Raw genomic sequence first — 8501 nt, forward strand, 5'->3', positions numbered from 1 at the left:
AGCCTTTGTGTAGCTCCGATTTAGAATGTAGATTGTAATATTAACAATTTCCGCCCAAAAATGATTAGGCAATCCCTTTCCATTTAGCATGCATCTTTCCATCTCCACAATGGTGTGATTCTTGCATTCCACAACACCGTTCTGCTGAGGTGTGTGAGGCGTCATCAATTGACGCTTGATCCCTTTGCTCTTTCAAAAGTCTTCAAACTCCTTTGAGTTGAACTCATGACCACCATCTGTTCTAAATTTCTTCACGCTTGAGCCTTATCATGAAGGAAGTACACCCACATCTTCCTACTATAGTCGTCAACAATCAACATAAAATAAGAAGATTCCCCCAAGGCATGTGTGGGCATCTTACCGCACAAGTCAAGATACACCAACTCTAGAGGAGCCTGTGCTCTATTCTTGCTTTCCTATGGAAATACCTTTCTATGTTACTTACCCATCATACAAGCTTCACATGGTTCCTTCAATTAAGTCACACTGCAGGTAGGTGAGCAACCAAACCTTGCTTGTGCATACCCTTCAACACTACAAATCTGATGTGTCCAAACCTTTCATGTCAAAGCTTACTTGTGCCCACTCCAGTGGTGGATGTAAGAGCACTTAGTTCATACATGTTGTTCCTTCTTTCTCCTTTGACAACAACTTTGCCACTGTCAAGAATTTTCGCACCTGTCTTCTTGAACCTCACTTCATGACCTAGATCAGTTATGGAAGCAACTGATAACAGATTTCTCCTAATTTCCGAAACATACAACACATTTGAAAGCTTTTCTACTTCACCATTTGTAGCAACAAAAGAAATAGTACATGTGCTCGCAGCAAGGCATTTTGCATCATTTCCAACTGTCACAGTGATGGATTCTTGTAGAGGTTGCATAGAACTATATAGACCTTTCTTTTTGGTCATGTGACGGGAGACCCCACTATCCAACACCCATGAGTCAGTGGTAGATTCTTCTTGCGCCAACAAGGAGCACACTTCCTCAATGGGCGCCATGAATAACTCCAACTCTGCTTCAGTCGTATTGGCTGCCTCTTTCCCTTTACTTTTAAGGGTACCATTCTTTTCATCTACCTTCTTGACACGACAATCTATGATTGCATGTCCTTTCTTCTTGCAGTAGAAGCACTCTCCTTGAAAGTTCTTCATATCGCCCTTCTTCTTTTTTTCACCATCATTTTTGGTGGAGGAACCACCTTTGCCTTTTGCATTAGTAGAGAATGTAGCATCTCCATTGTTGCTTCCTTCTCGGGAATCCAATTTCAACTCCTCCTCCATCAATAATGCACAACAATCCTCAAAATTCAAAGCTTGAGGTCTCATCTGAGTATTAAGGGCAGTTACTAGCCCATAAAACTTTTGTGGACAAATCCGATGAATGCTTCAGCCGTCTCTCCCTTCAATAAATTTCTCTGCTACTAGTTGATTCTCCAAGTTTTGAATCCTTGTTTGGTTTTGCATTTCATACTGACTCCTCAATACATTCCAAGCCTCTGATGCTTGGGTTGTATGCTAAACAGGACATTGTCAGAATAGCTTGTAACTAAGGTACATAATGCATCTACATTCCTTCTTTTCCAAGCTCGTAGAAGATCTGCATTCGGAGCAATCATCACACTAGAATTTGATGGGTCAGTGGTAGGCTGTGGTTTTGCGTCAGTCCCCAACACAATCAAGGATAGTTGTTATTTTGAACTTCCACAAGGTGTAGTTTGTACCATCTAACTTGCCTTCACTGAAGGTTGTTGGACAAATCCTCAGTGTTTGAATAGCCGGTATGGCAGCGTAAACCTCCTACACCTCTTCTTGGTGCGCCAGAACTATTTCCAAAAGACGACATCGTTCCTCTTTGCTGTTGAAGCCTTTGCCTCTTGCACACTCTTCGATCCTTAGAGCCCTTGGGTTTTGATACCATGTAAAAATTACATGGTGCAGCGAATAGAATCTGAGAAAGAGATAAAGAGTACACAATAGATAAGAGAAGAATAAAAATTTTCTTTAGCTTCAAACAAGTGATACAAAGATGGCTCTGTCCACCCGTGCGCTTCCACTGTGAAGCTTAGATGGCGATCCAAAACAGAAGATAGGTGAAGAGCTTAAGGCTAGTTGGAACAACTCTGACTGGGTGAAATATAAATAATGGATGGTTGTGAAGGGGTTTAGCTTTTATAGCTTGTGAAGGCGGTTAGGTTGGCCTGATCAACCTACCATATGGGTATCCACTAGTCCGCCAAGGAATATTCTCTCTACCATTGGGCCCCCACTTAGGGGGCCGCTTCCGTGGCTCCCAAACCCCAAAATAGAGGACTCGATAACTCCCTTACCCTGCAACTTGATGCAATGTGCCTTGAATTGCTACCAGCTTAACTACTCCATCTAACCCAAATATTAGACCCACAACAGTCACCTTTTTGCCATCCAATCACATAGACCTCATCTGACATATAAGTCAGGAATCAACCAATATTCAGACTCACATATGGCTTCTCCTCATAATGGGGGCCTTACAACTTTGAGCTCATGGATCATTGGTGGCACCTTATGAGGGTGGGGCATTGAGCATATCTAGTAGCCCTAAGATAGTGGAAAAGGGAAGTGCCAAGGTTGGAGAATACCTTGACCCAAAATACCAATTAGAAGTTGTGGAGGAAGTCAAAGAGTGGGTGAAAGAAGCTCAAGTGCACCTGCAAGATGTAGAGGCTATCTTGGAGGATGAAATTAATGAGTTCTCTAGCATGAGTCCACCGGTCTTCCTATGCACTTGAGTTCAAGAGGCACATCAATAGCCCATGTAGCACCACACAAGCACAATCTAGATGCCATGGATAGATGAATCACCCAAGCATTGGCAAAAAGGCCTTGGGTTGGAGGAAAATGAAAAGGTTGTCAATTTTTCATGACACTAATATCAATTCTTGTAACCTTGCCATTAGGAGAATTGATTTTGCAAAACCCCATGCTATGGCAAGCGTTGAAGATGTGGGTAGAAAGACCTAATGGACATGGAGCGACCTGCGACTTGCCTAACCATGACGTAGAGATGCATATACCAAGCTTAACCTTGAACCCATTGTCTAAATATCTACAAGTGAATTATTTTTGGGGGCACAGAAATGCACGTTGTCTTACATGTTATTGCATTAGGTGATGCCACATGGAAAGGGATTGTGGACATAGGAGTAAGAGTTACTACACTTAGCCACATAGTTTTCACTGGGGGAAAATGCATGGTTTAATGTTACACTAGTGAATGAAATGAAAGACACACAATTTAGAGTGCTAAAAGATTGGCCTCTAATAAAGATAGCAAGAATCCAATTCTCGGTTAACTTCATAGTCATGAAAGGAGTGGACTACGATATTTTGATAGTAGGTAGGCCATGGATGAGAAATGCTCGAGTGATAGAGGATTGGGGTAATGGCCTGATATTCTTGGGCAATAGAACATAAGATGTCTGAGTAGATATGGAAACTTGGAAAACCTCACTAGTTGACCTTGATGGTATCTCTACAATACTAAAGGGTAACTCAAAAAGAAAACATGAATATGGACCCTTAACTAGGTATATTCATTTCCCTGAGGATGGCCTTAATATTGGATGCATATATTGGCAACCATCGATGCCATTATCAGACGATGAGGATCACTATAGGTAAGTTTTAGAAGAGCAACTAGTAAATCCAATGGATTCACAACTTCTCGATTGCCTAGGAATGATGCTACATCATCAGTACCTCTCTGAATGATGGCCAAGAGTTCCATCAACTGACCAACACCTATCACCTACTATGTACCAACTAATAAACTTGAACTCCATATAATTATTGAGTACCTAACAAGAGAGCTAGCTGGTAACCCAGTTGCAAACTTTAAACCTCTTAAGGATCTCATAGAGAATCTGGAGTGACAATGGATTAAGGTGCATGACGTAAATCTGTTACACAATTGGGTTCTCATTGTGGATGAGAAAAGTCCTACAAATGGGAGCCATGGTGGAAACGATGAACAGTTCGAGTATGAGGATTTGGATGATGAGTATGAAGTGTAAAAATGAGTAGGATCTAGGACATGGCAGTTGGTTATGGTGGATGGAAAGAGAAGAGTGGACTCATGATGGAGAAGACAAAGACACTTTTTGTTACACAAGTGAATTAGGTTCCAAGATTGAGACTTGGACTCATAAACACAATCTTGTGTATGTGGACAATGACACTGACACTTTACTGAAAAGAAAAGAGTAATATCATTGCATTGAGAAAAGGAAGCAAGTACAATGCTTTATAGGAAAGTAGGAAACTGCAGTAGGCACCACTGTGCATATGGGATAAGTAAGCCTGCATGTCCTTGGCCCTGAAGCTCCATACAAAGAGGCTGTCAATGAGTGTGATTGCTAAATCTTAACACCCCTCCTCAATTACAACTAGAAAGGCACAAAGTGTATAGAGGCTGTAATGAGAACCACATGCAAAGTGTGGGCACACCACAAACATGGTAGACACCAGAGGCTGTCGCAGAAAAGGCTAAGTGTGGGCACCAAAACATGATGGACATCCAGAGGCTGTAACAGGGGCCTCACAAAGTGTACAGGGACTGTAATGCCAAGTTACATAAGGAGTTTACAAAGCTTATGGTAGGAAGCATTAGGGCAAGGAAATACAAGGCTTTTAAAACAGTCTATCAGAGTAATGAGAGTAGAAGGACTGATGAGTCTTATCCTTCCGATCCTGGTGGTCTTCATCTTCATCTTCTTCTTCATCTTTTGGTCCATGGTCTTTTTCTTCTTTCACAGCTGCAAGATAGGCCTTTTGGGACCTCTTTCTAGGATGACAAAACTTCTCAGTGTGTCCGGTCCTTTTGCAGAAGTCACAGAAGAGCGGTTCCTTTTTACCTTTGTATCTGTTGTTTACATATAACATTTGTTCATCCTTTGAAGTGCTAGGCTCTTCTTTGCTTTTACGTTTCTTTTCTTCCTCTAGCAGAGAGGCTTTAATATCAACAATTTGAGGATCAGGCATATTGGTTAGAGTGGTTGATACATTATCATAAGCAGGAGGTAGACTTTTTAACAAGACACCAATGCAAACATCTTCATCCATTTTTAGCTTTATCCCTGCAAGTTGAGTAAGCAGGCTTTCCATGTAGTTCAGATGGGATGCCAGGGATGTATGAGGCTTCATATCAAGTCGGAAAAATTCAATTAATAGACCATACTGAGATGACTTTGATAGTGCACCAAATAAGGTATCCAATTTATCCCAAGTGTCATGGGACATGTCACAGGCATCCACATGATGGATGTAGCTGTCATCCAATTCCAGTTTGATGATGGCTTGTGCCTTGTCATCATTCTTCTGCCAAGTAACTGCAAGGTCCGCATCCCAAGGTTTCTTCTCTTTGCCATTTGTGATGGCCCAAAGACCCTTCTTCATCAGAATGAGCTTGATGCGGGTTTGCCAAGTGTGAAACCCGACTCCTTTGAATCGAGAATTTGGAGAGTCTTTTTCCATGTTGAGGTTGCAAGATCAGCAGCAAATCAGCTTCCAAAATTCTCAGTCTGCAATAGAGTTGGTTGTGTCACAAGACACAAGTGCTAAGAGCACTAGATGAGTGTCACTAGGACACTATGTTTGTATCTTCTTCCTTGAGTCTTCAAATCTTCAATGGTTCTTCAAATGCTTCACAGATCTCCCCTCCTTGATTTGATGCATGTCTTGTTGAGAAATTTAGTATCTTAGTGAGATCTCCCCTCCTTGATTTAAGTGGCAGGAGAGAGAAAGTGAAGTGAGAGATGAGCTTGAGCTCAAAAGGCTATGGTGGTCTTTTTTAGGGTTTCTGCACAACTGGTTTTTCTGAGATTCTAGCTCATAGCCTGAATCATATGCCTCAAGATTCAAGCTAGAGATAGCGTAAGTGATAGGCTTCAAAAACCCTAAAGAACTAGGACGAATCGCGCTGCGCAGATGGACATCAAGCTGTACGAACAGAAGGCGCTGTTTTTGGACTGCGACTGATGAATCACGCAATGCTGGAGCTATAGGTCACCAATGTTGGTGTTTGAAGTGATAGCAGGCAGCATCCTGAGCCAAAGAACATTTCTCCAGAAGAAAGCATGTTGAAATATTGATTGTGGAGGGAGATCAAGAAGCTCCACGGAGGCAGGGTGCAGGTTTGGCTATGGCTGCCATAGGTCAAGTGGAGATAGAGTTCAGAAATGAGCTCATTAGCTGGGACTGAGCTGGACTTGAGCTGACTTGAGTGAAGAGGACTTGAGAGAGGAGTGAAATGAGCTAGGCCATGCCCGACTGCGCTTTGATACCATGTAAAAATGAGTAGGATCTAGGACATGGCAATTGGTTATGGTGGATGGAAAGAGAAGAGTGGACTCATGATGGAGAAGACAAAGACACTTTTTGTTACACAAGTGAATTAGGTTCCAAGATTGAGACTTGGACTCATAAACACAATCTTGTGTATGTGGACAATGACACTAACACTTTACTGAAAAGAAAAGAGTACTATCATTGCATTAAGAAAAGGAAGCAAGTACAATGCTTTATAGGAAAGTAGGAAACTGCAGTAGGCACCACTGTGCATATGGGATAAGTAAGCATGCATGTCCTTGGCCCTGAACCTCCATACAAAGAGGCTGTCAATGAGTGTGATTGCTAAATCTTAACATGAAGACTATTGTTCCAAGTTTTGTTGTTCCCACCATTGAAATGAACTTAGCCTAGACTGAATTAAAATAACAAGATAATCAAGAAACAACAATTGAATCACATAGCCATAGCCATGCCATAGATGGAAATGTATTAAATCTACAGCACAATAATGAAGCCATAGTTAAATGATATCAAAGGTACAATGAGAATCATGGATGAGAGGTTGCTACAAGAAATCCATCTCTTGCTATGGTTGGCATTGAGTATTCACCCTCAATGTTTGTGGGGAAGGCAAGAACCCTCAAGATCCAAGAAATGGAGAAATTAACAAATGTCCTAAAAGATCATTACAATGGCACACTCTTGGCTTTTATACTCCAAACTCCAATTATGTTATTTTTACCTAAGCTAAAGGGTACAAAAATTATTTTATTACAAGTCCTTATGCATTATCACCACCAATTCTAGTGATTATGTTAAGAAGTGGTTGAACAAGAGGCATGATCCAAGCCAAAAAGATAGATGAGTGCTAGAACTTCAGTTAACCTTCGTATACGTTGACAAAGTGTCTACAAAGGTAGGAACCTCCTAGGGACAATGGAGCTAATCATGAGCATGACATAGCTCATATGGCACCAAGATTTTTGAAAGTAGAAATAAAGCACTAATAAAGTGAATTTCCCTTCAATACCATCAAGTCTTTATACTGTTGAGATAGTCAATGATGAAGACATAGTGTCAATCCTTGTAAATGCTATTATAAGAACTCAAAGTATGAAATGAGTCAATAAAACTAGTCCTTGTATTGCCACAAAAAATTGGTGATAAAAAAGGAGAGATCAAAGAAAATAAAGAAGCACAATACATTAAAGTTTCTTTGAAAAGTAAGAAACTTATGACACTCCCTCAAAGTATAGCCACTTCTAGTGCAACAAGTGCTAGTGCTATATATAATACTAAAAAGGAAACCATTGCCAAAGTAGGTGAGTAACGTAACCTAGAATATCATTAAAAGTAATCAAAAAGGTGAAGAACTAGGTTTAGGGAGAAAAATTTGAGCTTTGAGAGTAACATGTAGTGAGAGGCATGAGTACACTTGGCTTTTGTCCCTAGCAGTGCACTAGTATTGACCCCCATAGCTCCTAATACCTTTGAGAGACTTGCCTTTAATCATCCTAACCAAGAGGAACCACAAGAAATTCCCTCACGATAGCATATCTTTGACACATACACACCCATGAATTTTCAATTTAAGTAAATAGGCCCAGGCATCATCGCAACCCTAGTATCAACTAATTGAATAACCCTAGTAGAAATGTTGCTAAAAGGGAATCCAATTCATTGGAGAAACTTCAAGGTGTTGGTAAAAGGAATTGAAGTAGAAAACAATGAGGAAACCTTTCAAAAGCCTCAACTAAGATTAACCCTTAATCGAACTTCAACACCAACCTTAGGAGCATCATGAGGAAAGAGATTAAACTGTCATGCCATCCTTCCACTAGAAGCTCTAGTTGACTCATTTGGTGCATTTTTAGGTCTACTTCTTGCTTGTGTCACCTGCTCCAATTCATCCTATTGCTCTTGTTGGTCATTTCCAAGCACCTTGTGGTTCTTCCCAAATTTCTTTAGCTTTGTATCCCACATCATTCAAAGAGTTTTGGATTATCCATTACTCTACAATTTAGGGTAGACTATTGTACACTATCTGGACAACAAGCATTTGATCGGTTGATGCTCTACTAATGATTATAAAGAAAGTTTGCAATCCTCAAATGATGTATTGGTGCTTGAGAAAGGTTTCTGGACTAATAAGAGCTTGTTTAACTTA

This window comes from Lygodium microphyllum, chromosome 10 (assembly GCF_053477565.2).
Source record: "Lygodium microphyllum isolate KBCC chromosome 10, Lygodium_microphyllum_v1.1.10, whole genome shotgun sequence".
Lineage (NCBI taxonomy): Eukaryota > Viridiplantae > Streptophyta > Polypodiopsida > Schizaeales > Lygodiaceae > Lygodium > Lygodium microphyllum.